This window comes from Carcharhinus amblyrhynchos, chromosome 23, assembly GCF_965287045.1.
Source record: "Carcharhinus amblyrhynchos chromosome 23, sCarAmb.v2.hapA, whole genome shotgun sequence".
In the NCBI taxonomy this organism is placed as follows: domain Eukaryota; kingdom Metazoa; phylum Chordata; class Chondrichthyes; order Carcharhiniformes; family Carcharhinidae; genus Carcharhinus; species Carcharhinus amblyrhynchos.
Genome location: NC_137346.1, coordinates 41,971,755 through 41,990,636, shown reverse-complemented (window position 1 = coordinate 41,990,636; position 18,882 = coordinate 41,971,755). Strand labels below are relative to the sequence as shown.

The window sequence follows — 18,882 nt, the reverse complement described above, 5'->3', positions numbered from 1 at the left end:
CACTAATTCCTTTAGGGTAGGAAATCTGACGTCCTGACCTGATCTGGCCTACATGTGACTCCAGATCCACAGCAATGTGTTTGATTCTCAATTGCCCTCTGAAATGGCTGAACCAGCCACTTAGTTTCAAGGGCAACTAAGGATGGGCAATAAATCCTGGCCAACCAGTGATGCCCATGTCCCACGAATGAATAAAAAAAAAACTGAAGCTTGCTTTTGATAAGCATAAGGACAATAAAAGGAAAGTCAGAAGAAGGATGGATTGATTAGGGACCAAAATGGAGATATTCTCATTGAAGCATAGGATATGCCTGATCTACTAAATGAGTGCTTCACTAGACTAAATGAGTCTTCACTAGAGCAGATAATACTGTCAATGTAACAGTAAAGGAGGAATCAGTAATGATATTGGACAGGATAGAAATAAATAGAATAAGAGCTTATGTACACCTGAGGCTCTGGTCAGACCCCATTTGGTGTATTGTGAGCAGTTTTGGGCCCTGTATCTAAGGAAAGATGTGCTGGCCTTGGAAAGAGCCCAAAGGAGGTTCATAAGAATGATCCCTGGAATAAAAAGCTTGTTGTATGAGGAATGGTTGAGAATTCTGGGTCTATACTCGTTGGAGTTTAGAAAGATGAGGGGGGATCTTTTTGAAACTTACAGGATACTGTGAGGCCTGGATAGAGTGGATGTGGGGAGGATGTTTCCACTAGTAGGAAAAATTAGAACCAGAGGGCACAACTTCAGACTAAAGGAATGATCCTTTAAAACAGAGAGATGAGGAGGGATATCTTCAGCCAGAGAATGGTGAATCTGTAGAACTGTTTGCCGCAGAAGGCTGTGGTGACCAGGTCATTGAGTGTCTTTAAGACAGAGATAGATAGGTTCTTGATTAATAAGGGGATCAGAGGTTATGGGGAAAAGGTAGGAGAATGGGGATGAGAAAAATATCAGCCACGATTGAATAGCAGAGCAGACTTGTTGGGCCGAGTGACCTAATTCTCTCCTATGCTTTATGGTCTTAAAAGTTGAAGCAGTAGAGATTCTTGGGTTGCTGAGAGAAGTAAGGGCTGAATTTTGAGAGACTCTGGTCACAACCTTGCAATTTTCCTTGGTCATTGGAGCAATGCCAGGGAATGGAGAATTGCGAGTGTTACACCCCTGTTTAAGAAGGAGTGAAGGGATAAACATAGCAACTGTAGGCCAGTCAGCTTAATGTCAGTGGATGAGTAAACCTTTAGAGACAGTAATCCTGGACAAAGTTAAATATGCATTTGGAGGGGTGGTGGGGGACGAGTTGGATAGCCAGCTTAGCTATGCTGGGCCGAATAGGCTCCTTGTGTGCTGTATCATTTTTTGATTCTATTGCACTGCAGGCAGCCTGAACTGGGTGCAGCAGGGCCATTTTATTTCTGGAGATTAGCAATTGATGCCAATTTCGGCCCAGAAAACATTGACTTTAATGCAAATTTGAAGCAGGGCGTTCATCCAAAATGCCATTCCCATCAGGCTGAGCTGTTCTCGGGAAATAAGTAATTTTGGCCTACTTTCATTTAGACCGCTTTGTCCTGCGTGGCCTTTGATGCGTAGATTCCATGAGTGTGCTGAGTTTTTATTTCTAGCTGCAGATGTAGTGCTTCTGGTGTGAGCTGTGGCTGAAGCTGATTATTATGTCAGCGGCATAGTGATTTGCTAGTTGAATTATAATCATGTGACCATCAGAGATTGGTTCCTTTAAACCATATCCAGAAGAAATAAATCACTGCACTGTCAGGCTACCAGAACCTTTTATCTTTGGATCTTAAATTGCAGTGGTGTAGGAAGAGGCATTAATCTATCAAAACTGAGTGGTGTTGATTTCAGTCAGGCGGAATCTCGATGATAATTATTTTCTGGCAGTCTTTGGTGGGAGTAATGGCAGAACAAAGGTTTAGGAAAATAGGGTGTGGCATATGGAATCACCTAAGTGATTTACAGCGTAAGTTCCTCTTTCCTGCTATTCCATGGTCCCTGCAATGTTTGTGCTGCACTGCAATGACGCACGTCCCCAGGAAACTCTAGGTTCGGAGCTGAGTTTGATCCTGCTCCGCGCACATACACTGACCTTCCAACAGGATTACTTAATAGAAATCAGCAGCAGCAACCTTAGCTGTTTTGTGATCTTCTCAAGGTTAAGGCGGCGCGGCCAACTTTAACATTCTGGCTCCAACCCCATCCAAGACCAAGTGATACAGCACAGATCAGAAATGTTGGGTTCCCAAATACTGACAACAAGGACTTGTAATAAATAATACTTTATTCATTGGCTAAGCTGCTACTTCATGCTTGTGCTCTGCCCACACTCTGGTAGGAACTCCCATGCTCCCATGACCTGACTCTTTTTGGAGCCATGTTATCATGTGATCACACTGTCCATATCTTCCCCGTTTCAGTTGGGATTGGTGGTATTGAGATGTAACCGTGTGTGTGAATTGTATGAGCGCTTAAAACACACAGATTGAACAGGCTAACAGTGCATAACTATTTACATATGGTGACCGTGATGTGGAGAGGTCAGTGTTGGACTGGGGTGGGCGGAGTAAGAAGTTTCACAGGTTGAAATACTAGGTTAAAGTCCAACAGTTTTATTTGGAATCACGAGCTTTTGGAGCACTGCTCCTTGATCAGGTCAGTCAACTCACCCGATGAAGGAGCAGCGCTCTGAAAGCTCCTGACACCATGTGGAAGTGCTGGGTTCCCAAATACTGACAACAGGGATTTGTAGTAAATAGTACTTTATTCACTAGTTGGGCAGCTATTCCATACTTGTACTCTGCCCTGCACTCTGGGGAGAACTCCCACTCTTTTTGTGGCTGCATCATTGTGTGACCACTCGGTCCACAACAACTGAAAACATCTGTTCCACACACCACAGCCACACAGTGCCTTTTCCAGTTGCAACATCACAGGAATTCCGGTGATGCATCCTAAACAGTTTTTTTGTATTCTGTCTGTATGCCTACAATATTGTTCAATTTTGTTGAAAATTTGAATACAGTTATGTTGTACAGAGATAAAGCCACATCAGTAAGTGTACCTAATGGTGCAGAATATCTTGATCAAGGGGCTTTGATGTCACTGACGTTGATAATGTTTCAACTTTGGAAGGTATCTTTGATATTTATTTTTACATGATTATAAGTGAAATTTGGGTATTTCCTTGTTAAGCCAGTAACAGTGGTGCTTCAGCAGGTATATTGTTTTTGCAGGGAAAGGCATTGTGCACTCACAGGCAATCTTTTGCAGTTTAATCAGTGATATTTTTCTTGGATATATTAATGCGTACCATTCCTTCCATTTTATCTGTTGATGCAAATGCGACTTGTCACTTACAAGTTGAATTGGTTTCCTTACAAGTGTAAGGTGAGCCTCTTATAAAAGTTGTAAAACCATGTGGGTGGCAACAGAAAATTCAATTTGCTGCACAGCTTGTGTGCACTTTTTTTGAATTTTGCAATAAAGTCTAAATGTTTCCAAATTACCATGCATATACTCACACAATGGGGGATGGTGGGATGGGAACATTAGAGTATCTTGTTTATTGGGGTTGCGACATCGCTGAGTTACGAAGAGATCCTGGGGTAGAATGGGTAAGATAACTGTTTGCAGATCATTTGATTTGATACTGGGTGAATTTGATATTTAAACTAGATAGAGTAAAATAATTGATATTCCTAATGCCGGCATGATAGGGCTAAGCTGCAGGTTAAAGCTGTCTTGTGCTACGCACTGACATCTACTGGAATTTTAAGTGAGTCTATGCAAATTTAGTACACTAATGATCCTGATTGCAAAGCGACTTCTCTCTGGACGAGATTTCATTTTAGGTCTAGGGAAGTCTTTATGCCCACTGCTCCATCAATTTTCCTGTAATATTTAACATTATATTTAGCTTTATTTAACATTAAAGCTGTGAAGTATATATTATGGGTGCAGTCTTACAAAAAAATCCTGAATGCCAAGTGAGAGTGAAAACAGGAGAGAATCATGCTGGATTTTTTGGTGAGATGCAAGTGACAATCTTTTGGCACTTAGAGGAAAAAAAGTGCCAAGATGTGATTCTTGCCAGCCACTGAGGGGTTAGGGCAGAGCGTAAGCTCGGTGATGCACCAGGCCACTGGGCTCCTGGGGCGCCATTGCGCAGGCACTCCAATCTCCCAGTATTTTGGGAGATTTCCCTAAAATCACTACCCTCGCAGAGTTCCCCTCCTTCACTGATCACAACCCTTGCAGAGCTCCCTCTTTGTCAATTAACCAAAGATTCCTCCCCAATCACCACCCGTATAGAGTTTCCCCTTCCCCCATCACTAACCCTGCAGAATCCACCCGATCACAACTCCAGCAGAGTTCCCTCTTTCTCGATAACCACCCTTGCAGAGATTTCCCCCCCCATCACCATCCCTACAGAATCCTCCCCGTTCACCACCCCTGTAGAGTTCCCCCTTTCCCCAATCACCACCTCTGCAGAATCCCCCCCGATCACCGCCCTGAAGAATCCCCCCGATCACCAACCCTGCAGAGTTTCCCCGATCAGCACCCCTGCAGAGTTCCCCCTTTCCCAATCACCACCCCTGCAGAGTTCTCTGCCTTTCCTGATCACAATCCCTGCAGAGTTCCCTCTTTCTCGATAACCACCCTTGCAGAGAATCCCTCCCACCACCACTCCTACAGAATCCTCCCCATTCACCACCCCTGCAGCGTTGCCCCTTTCCCAATCACCACTCCTGCAGGGTTCTCTGCCTTCCCCGATCATCACCCTTGCAGAATACCCCTGATCACCAATGCTGCAGAATCCCCTGATCACCGCCTTTGCAGAAACCCCCTGCTTCCCCCACACAGGATCACCACCCCTGCAGAGTTCCCTCCCTCCTCAATCAACAGCCCTGTGGAGTTCCCTTCACCGCCTCTCTGTCATTAACCCCACCTCTATTTAGGTTCCACCCTCACTCAGGCCCCACTCCCATTGGCACTGCCCCTAGCAAGTTGTGGTGCCTGGTAGGCAATGCCAGATTGCCCAGTGGGCAGTTCCAGGCTGCCAGAGGGCACCACCAGACTAGCACTGCCTAATGGGTATTGTCTGACCCTGTCCCTAATCACACAGTGGCTTCAGTGGCCCCTGATGAGGCCATTTGGTCTCCGCTGGTGGAGATTGCTGTGATTCTCATCAGTGAGAAGCTTGACCAGCAAGCAGGTAAGTGTAAGTGAGCCCAGATGATAGACTCCGGGACTCACTAAGGGCATACAAGTTATGTCATTAACATTGAAATCAGCTTTGCCAGCAAAACAGGAATGGTACAATCGGAGGATGCGAGAAACTGGACACGTTTCACATACGATCACCTGATCATACCACCTCATCTCGCCAAAGGACAGGAGGGACGAGGTTGTGAGATTGAGCCCATGTAATAGAAACTATTTCCTAATTTTTTATTTACAAAAAAGGGTGGCATGGACAAGTTGGGCCAAAGGGTCTGTTTCCATGCTGTAAACCTCAATGACTTTATGACTCTAGGTGTGATTGCTGACATATTGAATATCTATGCACTGGGATCCAACTGTTAATATTCATATTGGGCTATATATTTTTCTGATCTAGCCTGAAGATTTACTCTGGCTACTCTGTTTTCTTCAACATTGACCACACTTCAAAAAGTATTTAATTGACGTAAAAGACTTTGGGACATCCTGAGATTGTGAAAGCTCCTGTACAACTGCAAGTTTTTCATGCTAGTTGACACATTCAATACCCAACCTGGGAGCAGGTTTGAGTTTAAATGTATGCCGTGTCAAGTGGAAAATTAACATTTCAGTGAGATGCTGCAGAGAGGGTCCAGAGTGTCCAAGTAAGTCAGTCTGGCAATAGAATAAAAGACAGCCGACAGATGGTACCAATGTTTAGCACTATCTCCTTGAACCTAACATTAAATTTATGACATTTAGCTGTGGGGTCTAATCTGACAGCTCTTGACAGCAGTTAACACTGACAATGGGTGCAAAAAAGAATGAAGTTCAACTTTACAGCACTGATGTTACTTGCTTTTTTTCTGAAAAAATCTAAGTTTCTTGAAAGCAATATTTCAAAGAATTATCTATCCTGTGATTTAAATATGCATTTTAAAAAGGAAGATCTTGCATTGCGTTCATGATCAAGATGTCTCAAAGCACCTTACATCAATGGAGCACTTTGCCAACATATTCTCATGCTGTGTTACTGAATTGCTGCACTTTTTGTTTTCATTTCAAAGTAACACACAAGGATTATCTAAAATATATTCCTCTTTTGGCCAAGAAATATTCTTTGGTCAGTCAATCGGCATGAGGTAGAGTTGTTATTAGTTTACATTTTACATTTTAAATTAATTTTGAACGGTAATGGATACTGCCTAAGCGTTTTGTTAAATAATCAAACGAGATTCCGACAGATATACCCTGTGATAAACAATTGGGACCTGAAATTTCTGGGTCTTGAAAGCAAGGCTACCCAACTTCCAGCCAAAGGGTTGGAATTTGAGTAGAGCTGTGTTCCACTGACATGCTGTCTGTTTTTCACCTCATGATGAGAAATTCCAACACACAGGGACGGGCACCTCCTGCACCTGTCTCCCAATTCTTCCCTGAATATATCCAGTTTTGCCCCTTTTACACTTGTATGTTGCGGGTAGAATTGAGGCCTATGCAATGATTTCCCAACAGTATGGTCAAAATATGTTATCTATTATGTTTATACTATCCACTGCTGGATGAGTTTGCCTTTTGACATTCTCACCCAGTGCAGCACCAGAATGCAGGTCTAACATTATGTGGATGATTGAGAAGTGTTGGAAAGCACATGGGCACGCGCTCATGTTTTGTGCAGACGATCCTTTCAACTGAATTTGTATTGGGGTCGAAAGCAGGATTAGACAGAAGGCCAGAAATTCTATCCTGTTGTATTATTGGCAGCAAAATAGCCCACCACAAATTCAGGCCCCTTATTGCTTGTTCCCGTGACCACTTTTGGAGTTGAAAATAGGTGATATTGAAGTATCCACTTACGATTGGTCATGAACAACCAAACATCTAATGGTATGAGGAGAGATTAAATAGACTGGGCCTGTATTGTTGGAGTTGAGAAGGCTGAGGGGGGATCTTGTAGAGACTTACAAGATAATGAAGGGGCTAGATAGGGAGAGGTAGAGAGATTCTTTCCGCTTAGAAAGGATAGCAGGACTAGAGGGCACAGCCTCAAAATAAGGGAGGGGGGGCAGTTTAGAGCAGAGTTGAGGAGGAACTTCTTGACTCAAAGGATGGTGAATCCCTGGAATTCTCTGCCTGTTGAAGTGGTGGAGGGTACCTCATTGAATATATTTAAGTCACGGATAGATGGATTTCTGATAGACAAGGGAATTAAGGGTTATGGGGAGCAGACAGGAAAGTGGAACTGATCCTCTTCAGATCAGCCATGATCTTATTGAATGACAGGGCAGGCTCGAAGGGCTAGATGGCCTACTCCTGCTCCTTTTTCTTATGTTCTTGTGTATGAGGATGGAGAGCATCTTTATTCTCATTGTGGATCCCAGTATCAGTGCAAAACATGGGGTTAAAACACTTGTAACCATGCTAAGCTAGAGGTACCAAGTGGATAATCCATCTTGCTCTCCTCCTGCGACCCCAAACATTAGATGCCAGTATTTAGCTAATTTGATTCACTGCATGTGATGTTATGAAATGGCTGAGTGGAACAGATGCAGCAAAGGCTACGGGCCTTGACAACATCCTGGCTGCATTATTGATAATTTGTGCTCCAGAATCAGCCATGCCAGTAGCCAAGCTTTCCTAAGACAGCTGCAAAGTGGTATTGTCCAAGGATATCCTTGACAAATCTGATCCAGCCTGTTATTACTCTATAAAGCTTATTCGCCATCATTAGCAAGTCATATCATCTAGAGTGCTATGAAGTAGCCACTTATTCACCAATAACCTGTTCACTCATGTGCTCATGTTGATTTTTGCCAAGACAACTTGGCTCCAGAGCTCATTACAGCCTTGGTTCAAACATGGATGGAAGTGCTAAATTCCAGCTGTAACAGGAGAATGGCTGCCCTTGGTGTCAAGATACCATTTATCTGAACATGGAACAAGTATTCCTAATGAAGTTAATGGGGTTTGGGCAAAAACTGCCCACTCGTAAGACTCATATCCAACACAAAATGGTTATGATTGTTGGAGGTCAAACATCTTTGTTCCAGGATGTTTTTAAAATGATTTGTTTGTGGGATTTGGGCATTACTGGCAAGATTAGCATTTTTTGCCAATGGCTAACTGACTTTGGGAAGATGATATGAGCCGCTGCAGTCCATGAGCTGCAGGTATAACCAAAGTGCTGTCAAGTTTGGCGTTTTTGGGTTTTGACATATCGATGATGAAGAAATGTTATATAGGTTCAAGATGGTAGCTCACCATTACCTCCTCTGGGGGCAATTAGAAATGGGCAATATATACTGGCTTTGTCAACGATGCCCACATTTTGTGAATAAATACGTTGTTTAAAACATGACCAGTTTTAATCTCAGCTCTTTGTTTCTCAGTTGTTTCTCAAATTTTTGTTGCTAAAACATTGATGATTATGTGACAACAGTGGCTGCGTGGTATTAGGTGGATAAGCAAAATGCAAACAGGGAAGATAATATGATAAGAAAAAAGTCAGATTACTAATCAGAGCATTTCTCATTGACCTGTGTTAAGGATTTGTAATATAGATTAGTAGATTACTGACTCTGAAATTGCTGTTTAGTTGAGGCTATAAAGCCTATGTGCTTCCAGCTGCTTCCTGACATCTTACGGAGGAATATTAGACACTTTGAATTGCGTCCATGCTTTATGTACAAAAGCAACTCTATATATGAAAAAAAATGAAAAATGCAGTAACCATTTATACTGTTACTGGTGTTTCTCAGTACCAGGAATAGTTTCAGCAGATGTTTTGAGAAAAAGACATCTAAGTATACTGAAAGAACTCATGGTTGGGAGAGGGTGGAGAGAAGGGGCTGAATTTTATGGCCCCATCACAGAGGGGTTGGTAAATGAAATGAACCATTCGAAATCCATTGACTTGGGCGGGAGCAGAAAATCCGGCCGGTGAAAATTCTACCCAAGGGGTTGGGCCTGTGGGGGTGCAGAAATTTGGGCTGGAATTGCAATCAATTTTTAAGACGTTCATTTATAGGATGTGGGCATCACTAACCAGGCCAGCATTTATTGCCCATCTCTAGTTGCTCTCCAGAAGATTGTGATGAGCTGCCTTCTTGAACCACTGCAGTCCCTGAGGTGAAGGTGCACCCACAGTGCTGTTAGGGAGGGAGTTTGATCAATCAGGCTGTTTTGCCCTGGATGGTGTTGAGCTTCTTGAGCATTGTTGGACCTGGACTCATTCAGGCAAGTGGAGAGTACTCCTTCCACTCATTGATTTAGGTTTTATAGATGGTGGAGAAGCTTTGGGGAGTCAGAAGGTGAGTTACTCGCCGCAGGATTCCTAGTCTTTGAGCTGCTCTGGTAGGAACAGTATTCATATGGCTAGTCCAGTTGAGTTTCTGTTAAATGGTAACCTTTGGTGGGGCATTTAGCGATGGTAATGCCATTGAACATCAAGGTGCGATGATTAGATCCTCTCTTATTGGAATGGTTATTGCCTGTTACTTTGCAATGCAAATTTTACTTAGAGTGTCAGCCCAAGCCTGGATGTTGTCCATGTCTTGCTGCATTTTGACACGGACTGTTTCAGTATCTGAGGAGTCATGAATGGTACTGCACGTTTTGATGTCATCAGTAAACGTCCCCACTTCTGACCTTATGATGGAAGGAAGGTCATTGAAGAAGCAGATTGGGCCTAGGACAGCACGGTGACGCAGTGGTTAGCACTGCTGCCTCATAGCTCCAAGGACCTGTATTCGATTCCTAGCTTGGGTCACTGTTTGTGTGGAGTTAGCACGTTCTCCCCGCGTCTGCACGGGCTTTCTCTGGATGCTTCGGGTTTTCTCCCACAGTAAAAAATGTGCAGGTTAGGTGAATCGGCCATGCTAAATTCTCCCTCAGTGTACCTGAACAGGTGCCGGAATGGCGACCAGGGGATTTTCACAGTGAGTGTCCGTGAGCAGGTTATAGCTGAGTAAGTGCTGCTTGATAGCACTGTTGACGTCCCCTTCCATTACTTTACTGACTATCAAGAGTAGACTGATGGAGCAGTAATTAGCTGAGTTGGATTTGTTCTGTTTCCTGTGTAAAAGACATAGCTGGCCAATTTTCCACAATGCTGGGTAGGTTCCAGTGTTTTAGCTGTAATGGGAAGCTTAGCTAGGGACATAGCAAGTTCTGGAACACAAATCTTCAGCACTATTGCTGGAATATTATCAGGACCATAGCCTTTGCAGTATCCAGTGTCTTCAGCCATTTCTTGATATCATATGGAGTGTTTCAAATCGGCTGAAAACTAATATCTGTTAGGCTGGGACCTCTGGAGGACGCTGAGATGGATCATCCACATGGCACTTCTGGTTGAAGATTATTATGAGTGCTTCAGCCTTATGTTTTGAACTGATGTGCTGGGCTCCTCCGACAGTGAGGATGGAGTTATTTGTAGAGCCTCCTCTTCCAGTGAATTGTTTAATTGTTTACCATCATTCATGGTTGGATGTGGCAGGACTATAAAGCTTAAATCTGATCCATTAGTTGCGGGATCACTGAGCTCTGTCTATTGCTTGCTGCTTATGTTGGCGTGCAAGAAGTTTTGTGGTGTTGCTTCACCAGGTTGACATTTTTACGAATGTTGGGTGTTGCTCCTGGCGTGCTGTCCTCTTCATTGAACCAGCATTGATAGTATGATGGTGGAGTGAAGATATGCCGGATGATGAGGTTTTAGATTGTGGTTGAGTGCAATTCCGTTGCTGCTGATGGCCACGGTGCTTCGTGGATGCCCAGTCTTGAATTGCTAAATCTGTTTGAAGTTCATCCCATTTAGCATGGTGGTATGCCACACAACACGATGGAGGGTAACATCAATGTGGAGACGAGACTTTGTTTCCACAAGGATGTGCGATAGGACCCCCAGGGAAGCTCCCTCCCATCTGTATATCACCTTACCACCTCTGCTGGGATTGTCGTGTGAGTGAAACAGGACATATCCAGGAATGGTGATGTCTAGGACATTATCTGCAAGGTATGATTCCATCTTATTAGGCTGTTATTTAATTAGTCTGTGATATAGCTCTCCCAATTTTGGCACAAATCCCCAGATGTAAATAAGGAAGACTTTGCAGGGTTAACAGATCTGCAAATGCCTTTATCATTTCCAATGCCTAGGTCAATGCCAGGTGGTCTGCCCAGTTTTATTTCTTTTTTTGGACTTGAACGAACATAATTGAATGCAGCCTCCTTAGAGGGTATTTAAGAGTCAACCACATTGCTGTGGATCTGGAGTAGACCAGACCAAGTAAGGACAAGAGGTTTCCTTTCCTAAAGGACGTTAGTGAACCAGATGTGTTTTATGATGATCGACAATGGTTTTATGGTCATCATTAGATTTTTAATTCCATATTTTTTTATTGCGTTTAAATTCCACTATTTGCCATAGTGTGATTCGAACCTATGTCCCCAGAGCATTACCCTCGGTCTCTGGTTTACTACTCAAGTGATAATGCCACTGTGCCAATGCCTCTCCCAACTATAATTCAGAAGATGACCAGTTGATCACCTGCAGCTTTAAGGAAACATTCTTGCAGCCTTCACCTTTACCCATGCTGGACTTGGAAATCTCCATTTGGAATAACATTGTTATGCTGACCGTTCCCTCTCATTGGCATTGGTGTTTCTGATCTGCCAGATCCTGGTGACAGCTGGATGACCGTCTCTACCACCATGAAATAAAAATGAACTTGTGTGTATATATAGCGTCTTTCACAAAGACAGGATGTTCCAAAGTGCTTCACAGCCAAAGAAATACTTTTTGAAGTGCAGCCACTGTTGCAGTTTAATGCAGTAAGTCAGCAGTGGAATTGTGACTCTAATTTCAGATTGAATATCTTCTGCTTGCCTTAAGGGGAGAATGTGCTGTTGCAAGAGGTGATTCGTTACATCTATCTATGTATTTACCCTGACTTCACATGCAACCCTTTATTTTCTCATCTGTAGAGCAAATCCAGAAGTAGTGCATGTATTTCAGTTTAGTGATTGAGCATTTCTTGAAATATTGGTACTTTTTAAAAAATGTATTACATATTTTACACTATACTATGAAAAGAAGGGAAGGTGAAAATTATGAAAAAATCATGCTGGTGGAAATAACATATTTTCAATTTTTCTATCTAGTACCATGCTCACTTTGAAGACATGCCTGATTATTTGTTATTGCTGACAGTAGATGCAAACCATAAACATATGCACATTTGGTTACTCAGGGTAGATTTGGCAAGCTGAAGGAATGCTTCCAATTTCTAACCGTATCTGAGATATACTGATAAGTGCAGAACCAGATCCGTGAAATGTGTTTAGTATTATCTGTTGTATGAAAGTTCTGAAAGGTGTGATCTTTCCAGAGAGAATTTACTCATCTGTACTTTGGAGATTAAAGAACTGCAAAAATGTGCTAATGTAGGCAAAGGAATTGTGGTGGATAAAACAGTAAATGAAATTTAATCATGCAGTACTCTATTTATATCAGTAATCCACTGTTCGAATCTTCATGAATTCCACTTGGTCAAGCTCATTATCATTAGGGATAACATTTTTGTGTTTGTAAATCATAATAACAAAAGCATGATTTCAAACCTGAAGATAAGTGTTGCATGTCTTAAGATAATACCTGACAGATGGAAGCCTTTCATTGCTTTTTGTATGTAATAGTTCTCTTGTAACACCACTTCTTTGACACTCCATAGTGAATTATCTTTCAAATGAAGAAGTGCATTATTAAAATACCGCAGAACACAAAATTATTATTTCAATTATTATTTATCTTCTCATTTGAATAAATGGTTGGAGTTTTGCCACAAGAGGTCTTTCACAGCTAAGCTCATGCAAGCTGTTGACTATGGCACAGATAGTCGAGTCTTCAAATGCAGAAGCTGTAGGATGAAATTCTGGGATTGGAGGCACATTGTCGCCAGCATCATTGCATCCTGCACTCCTTGGTCACCAGTTATAGAATATCAGGTCGGACCTTTTCCGCTGCAGAGGGATTGATTAGCTATTTCCATAAGAATTTTTACCATCAATTAAACCGTTTTGTGTTTCTCTTTTACACACGCGCGCATATACACACTATTCTGTTCAATAAAAGACATGCTTTGGGCAGTGAAAACATTTGATCCAATTAGTCCAGCTTCCCAAACTTAACAATTTTTAAACTTGTGAATCTGGAACAGCCTGTATTAATTTCCTCAGAAAATCATTTCAAAAATATGCCATCTTCCAAGACCCCTATTGTTAAATACGATCCATAATATATCACCCTTTTACTAAAATAGAGACTACGAACATGTGAAAGAAAATTGAAAAAAGTACACGATGCTGTATCTAGTCAGATCTGAACGGTTGTGATTGCCTCACACATTGTGATATACAATCTCCCCACTCACCTGGAACCAACAAAAGACAGACCAATCAGGGGGAAAAAGATTGGAAAATGATTTCCGACCCCCTTAGGTGATTGAAATTGGTTCTTGAGATCACCTGTTTTACTGTATTGGTTACATGCCTCAATAAAAGCAGATCAAAAACAGATCCAGTTCTCACTTGAAGGAATACAACAAATGGACAGTCATCATGCAACCTGGCAACTTGTTCCACAGATCCCACAATATTGAAGAAAGAGATTCTTTGATAAAACTCAAAAACATGGAGATGTGTAGCTTCTAGCAGCCAACTAATCTATTTCCAGCACATTTTTTCATATAGCGATAACAATGAAATAATATTGCCTTAAGGCGTTGGCCGCGGGCAGCAAGTGGGCTGTGAGCAACATGGACTTGGGATTTCTGAGACCAAGTCGAATTCCAAAGAGAAATTTACCACCAGTCCCCTGATTGAACTGCAATCCCTCCTTGGGGGAACTCTTTTGTCTTGGCTTTTGGAGTAGCTAGGTTGAGGAGTTTCCTGTTGATCATGTCTGCAGGTACCTTCCATGTTGACAGGGGAAGCATAGATCAGGAGGACAAAGGAAAAAGATACAAAACAGCTGGAGCTAAGAGGCAGGCCATTTTTAAAAATCTCAAACTGTCAGGAGGTGAGCCATCGAAGTGAATATCACCATACCATGCATGTTACAGAAAGACCGTATGAAACTGCGAAGCTTGGGAGGAGAGTAAATTTTTTCTAGTAGGCTTTGGAAGTCCATCCTGCTCATGGCTTCAGATGCACAAAAGCAGAGTGCCATTTGCTACACTCCGCTCTCCTCTTGTAGCTGACAAAGGGAAAAGATCATGTCTATCATGGATCTGCCTGTCCTGAAGCTGCACTGTGGCTCCAGTTATATTCTATTGATGAGTCAAATTGTTAGAATGACTCTGGCAAAGATCTTCCCAATGACTCTGAGGAATTAGATAACCCAGAAGCTATTGAAGTCCCCTTGATTGCCTTTGTTCTTGTGTAATATGATATGATCCTGTGGGGCAGATCCTTATCTCCCACAGCGGAGGAGGAGGTCATGCAGGTGTGGCAGCAGGTGGGATTTTCCATACAGGAGTAGCTCAGGTGGTATTCTGTACTTCCAGGTGCATTCTTTGCTTTGAGGGAGTTGATGGCCTTTTAAACAGTTGTGATGAGGATTCCGTATAATAGAATATTTGTTCCATTTTTGTCCAAATTAATTTTTTATGGAAAATATCCTAGGCAGCTAACAAGTTCCATTTTTTACAGCAAAAAGTCTACTGATCTAATGGGAGTAATTTTCAATTTTCCTGTAAAATGTGAATACGAGCAGAAAAATGACCGAAGAAGGAAATCATCCAAGGAGTAGTTTCCATTAAGATAACTGGAGACTGCACTGCTCCTTTTAAGTAAGGAGGGTCACAGAGTTATAGCGGTTACAGCATGGAAACAGGCCCATCGGCCGTTCATTCTGCCCACTAAGCTAGTCCCCACTAAGCTAGTCCCAACTGCTCACATTGGCCCATATCCCTTTGTACCCACTAAATGCTTTATAAAAAACAAAATTGTACCTGCCTCTAGCAGTTCGTTCCTGTCATTCACCACTGTCTGTGTGAAAAATTGCCCCCGGCCCCTTTCATAAGTCTGTCCTCTCACCTTAAACCTATGCCCTCTAATTTTGGCTCCCCTACCTTCCCCTATTTATCTTATCTATACCTCTCATTATTTTATAGATCTCTATAAGATCACCCTTAATCTTCCTACAATCCAGAGAAAAAAGTCACAATCTATCCAGCCTCTCCTCTTAACTGAAAGGGTGTTATGGATACATTGGAGAGGTAAAGTTTTCGGCAGAAATATTGATTCAAATGTAGAAACAGCATGGGATGTTAACCTTGGCTTTCAACTGTGGCATGTTTGTATTCTAATAAATCAGTTACGCAATGGAAGAACTTTTTCTTTAACATCTAGTTACTGAGCAAGTATTTTGAAATTCAGGAGCGACATTTTTATTCTCTGTGTGCTTTATTTTTAAGAAAGGGAGAAAAAAACAGTCTCATAATTATTCATTCAAGGAATCAAAGGATTGTGTGTTGAGCACCAGTGGGAATTTCAGAGTCAAAATCTGAAAAGATGTAGACACACTTGAAAGAGAAATATGATGAGTGATGGATGAGCCAAAAGTTGAAAAGCTAAATGAAAGTGAAGGATTCAGTTTTATAATATTCCACTGCAGGGCACTGTTAATGAAGCAATGAGGAATCTAGTTAAAGCATACTACTCTTAATCATCTCTTGTAACTCACTGACTATGGTAACACTTTCGTGCCAAAAAAATAGCAAACATGAAGCCACTTTACTTTTCCTGAATGTATTACTTATGTGACTTTAAGGGCAGATAGCGTAATCGTGGCTTATAATCTCTTATGTTTATCTGGTTAATGGCTGATCTAATCAAAGAATTCAATACAGTGGCTACAGAATTCTATTTCCTTTGGTGGTGGGATCTAGAGCAAGGGGCATAATCATAAAAATAGAGCTAGGCCACTTAGAAGTGAAATCAGGAAATATCCTTTCACACAGAAGGTAATGGAAATAGCTTCTTTGTAGTACAGAACTTGAGTATTGTTGAGAAAAGAAGCATTTGTTGAACCTTTTGTCTTGCATTCATCAGGCACACAAATGCCAAATTTCTAAGTGAGTAACAGTTTATACTGCGTGAGAGCAAGGGTGTGATTGGTTGGCAAGTGGGCTCTGAGACGTTGGCATGGGGCACGCAGCAGGGTACTACTGTCACCCACCTACCCCCATTGCTTTCGTTTATTCAAAATACGTTAAATGTCTTGACATATTTTGCCTATGGAGGTTTGGTCCTTGAATATGAAAATGTGTAGCTTCAAGCAAGCGTATGTGAGCTATGTTGTGCGTCCAACTGATAATCTTAAACTGATTGTTCGAGTAATTCTTAGCACCCTTAGGATTGTTCAGCAAGTGCTGGCCAATTATGGAATACATTCAGCATGAGTCATTGGATGGAGTGGCAGTCAGAGTCCGATTGCCACCTTACTCCTAGTTATTTACTTGAAAATCTGGCCAATCCTTTCTTGTCCAACCGTCCGACACAGGCTGGGTGAGAACTGTGTGTAGGGTAGGAGCCCTCAGTTTAGGCAGCAGAATCAGCCCCTTTTCTTTTGCATCACTATTGCTGTAAAGCCATTAAGTTTAAAGGTCCAGCCAAACATGGAGAAGGTTTGGGTGTTCAGGAATGAGGGAGTGGCGGGGCGGTGGGGGTAGGTGTCAGGGTCAAGTGGTCAGTGAACTGGTGGGAGGTTGGGTGGTTAGTGAGAATTTGGGTGACCTGGGATGGGGGTCAGTCGTTGTTCAGTTCAAGTGGTGGTCATTGTGGAGGTCAGGAAGGTCAGTGAGGTAGTGGTCATTGGGGTCAGGTGGTTGAGGAGTCTGTGAGGTGATGGTCAGGGGATGGGGGAGTTGTATGAGACAGCTGGGTGGGCGGGGGGTGGTCAGTATGATATTTACCTAGGATTTAGCCTTGATTTTAATTTATATGATGTTTCCTAGGTAACTATTACTGTAAGACAGTTAGAGTTATCCGAAGTTTGTAATTTAAACTGTACTTCTGAATGTTTCCGACTGCAGGGCAAGTGCCCGATGGAAGTCTGAACTTCCTGAGCAATTGCCAGGCAATCCTTACCTGGGGAACGTAACGACAGGAGTTCCCCAGCACATCTTTGGGGTACCCAACAGTTGGGATGTTCTAGAGCCCAGAAGTCCCAAGCCGTTATAGAACATAGAACAGTACAGCACAGTACAGGCCCTTCGGCCCTCTGTTGTGCCGAGCTATGTCTGAACCCAATATCAAGCAATCCCACTCCCTATCATTCTGGTGTGCTCCACGTGCCTATCCAATGACTGCTTGAAAGTTCCTAAAGTGTCCAACTCCACTATCACAACAGGCAGTGTATTCCATACCCCAACCACTCTCTGAGTAAAGAATTTACCTCGGACATCCCTCCTATATCTCCCACTGTGAACCTTTTAGTTATGTTCCCTAGCAACAGCTACGTCCACCTGAGGAAATAGCCTCCGAACGTCCACTCTATCCATCCCCCTCATCATCTTATAAACTTCTATCAAGTCACCTCTTAACCTCCTCCACTTTAAAGAGAAAGCCCCAGTTCCCTCAACCTTTCCTCATAAGACCTACCCTCCAAACCAGGCAGCATCCTAGTAAATCTCCTCTGTACTCTCTCCAAAACTTCCACATTATATCCTGATTTTTGCAGGCATGGGCGATCTCTCGCCAACAATTTTATTGTTTTCTTTGAGAAATTTGTTTTTGATGGAATGATCCCAGATCTTCCTACCAACTGCATGTTTCTGGTAAGTAGATGACCCATTTACTATGTTTGAATTTGCAGCTGCATATAAGAATTTCATTACACACATTAATGCACTCCACCCCATGCTCAAATTCGCCTATGAAATGGAGCAGCCTAATGAACTCCTTCTCCTTGACATGCCAGTTGAGAAATCTGTTAACGGGCTCTCATACTACCTTTATTAGTCAGTGTACACATCAGGATTCCTAGAGCTCCACATGCTACAAGATTGACCTTACTGGCAATCTCATAACTAGGACCATTTGTTCACTGTGCAAGCTTGATACTGTAATGGGGTGCATCAAAACTACCCTGACGATAGATGAGATCATTGCTTGCCATATATCGTGCATACTCATGGACCTAAGGGAATCACGTCTGAACCTGAAAAGTGCCTAGTCTACCTCAAATTACCCTGGATGAATGAAATATCTCAAATATTTGAGCAACAGGTGAAGCGAGCTGTTTCGTGCTGCTACCATGCAGTAGCAGGACAAATGCTATTTTCCACTGGCAAGATGCTGCCATCAAGTCAAAAGGACATTCTGCCTACCGTGCAAATGGTGAATGAATTTCAGTGCCAATGCAATGCCAAGTACATAGGCCTAAGTCCTGACAACTAGTGGATCACATCAAGTAGTATGTCCCTTTGGCTTTAGGTACACAGCCAATCCATGCTTGCAAAACCCAGAACATAATGTCTAATGTTAGATGTGGTGATGCAATTGGCCAGCATTTGCTGAATAATCCTGGATGTCCTAAGAATTATACCATCAATTTAAGATAATCAGTTGGGCTCACAATGTAGCTCACTTACGCTTGCTAG

At 42.5% G+C, this 18,882-nt stretch overlaps 1 protein-coding gene across 4 annotated transcripts in view; it reads left to right on the top strand.

Moving 5' to 3' along the window:
- srrm3 (serine/arginine repetitive matrix 3) overlaps window positions 1-18,882 on the top strand; it is a 705,551-nt gene that overhangs the window by 101,446 nt on the left and 585,223 nt on the right. The gene's annotated exons all lie outside the window — the stretch shown is intronic.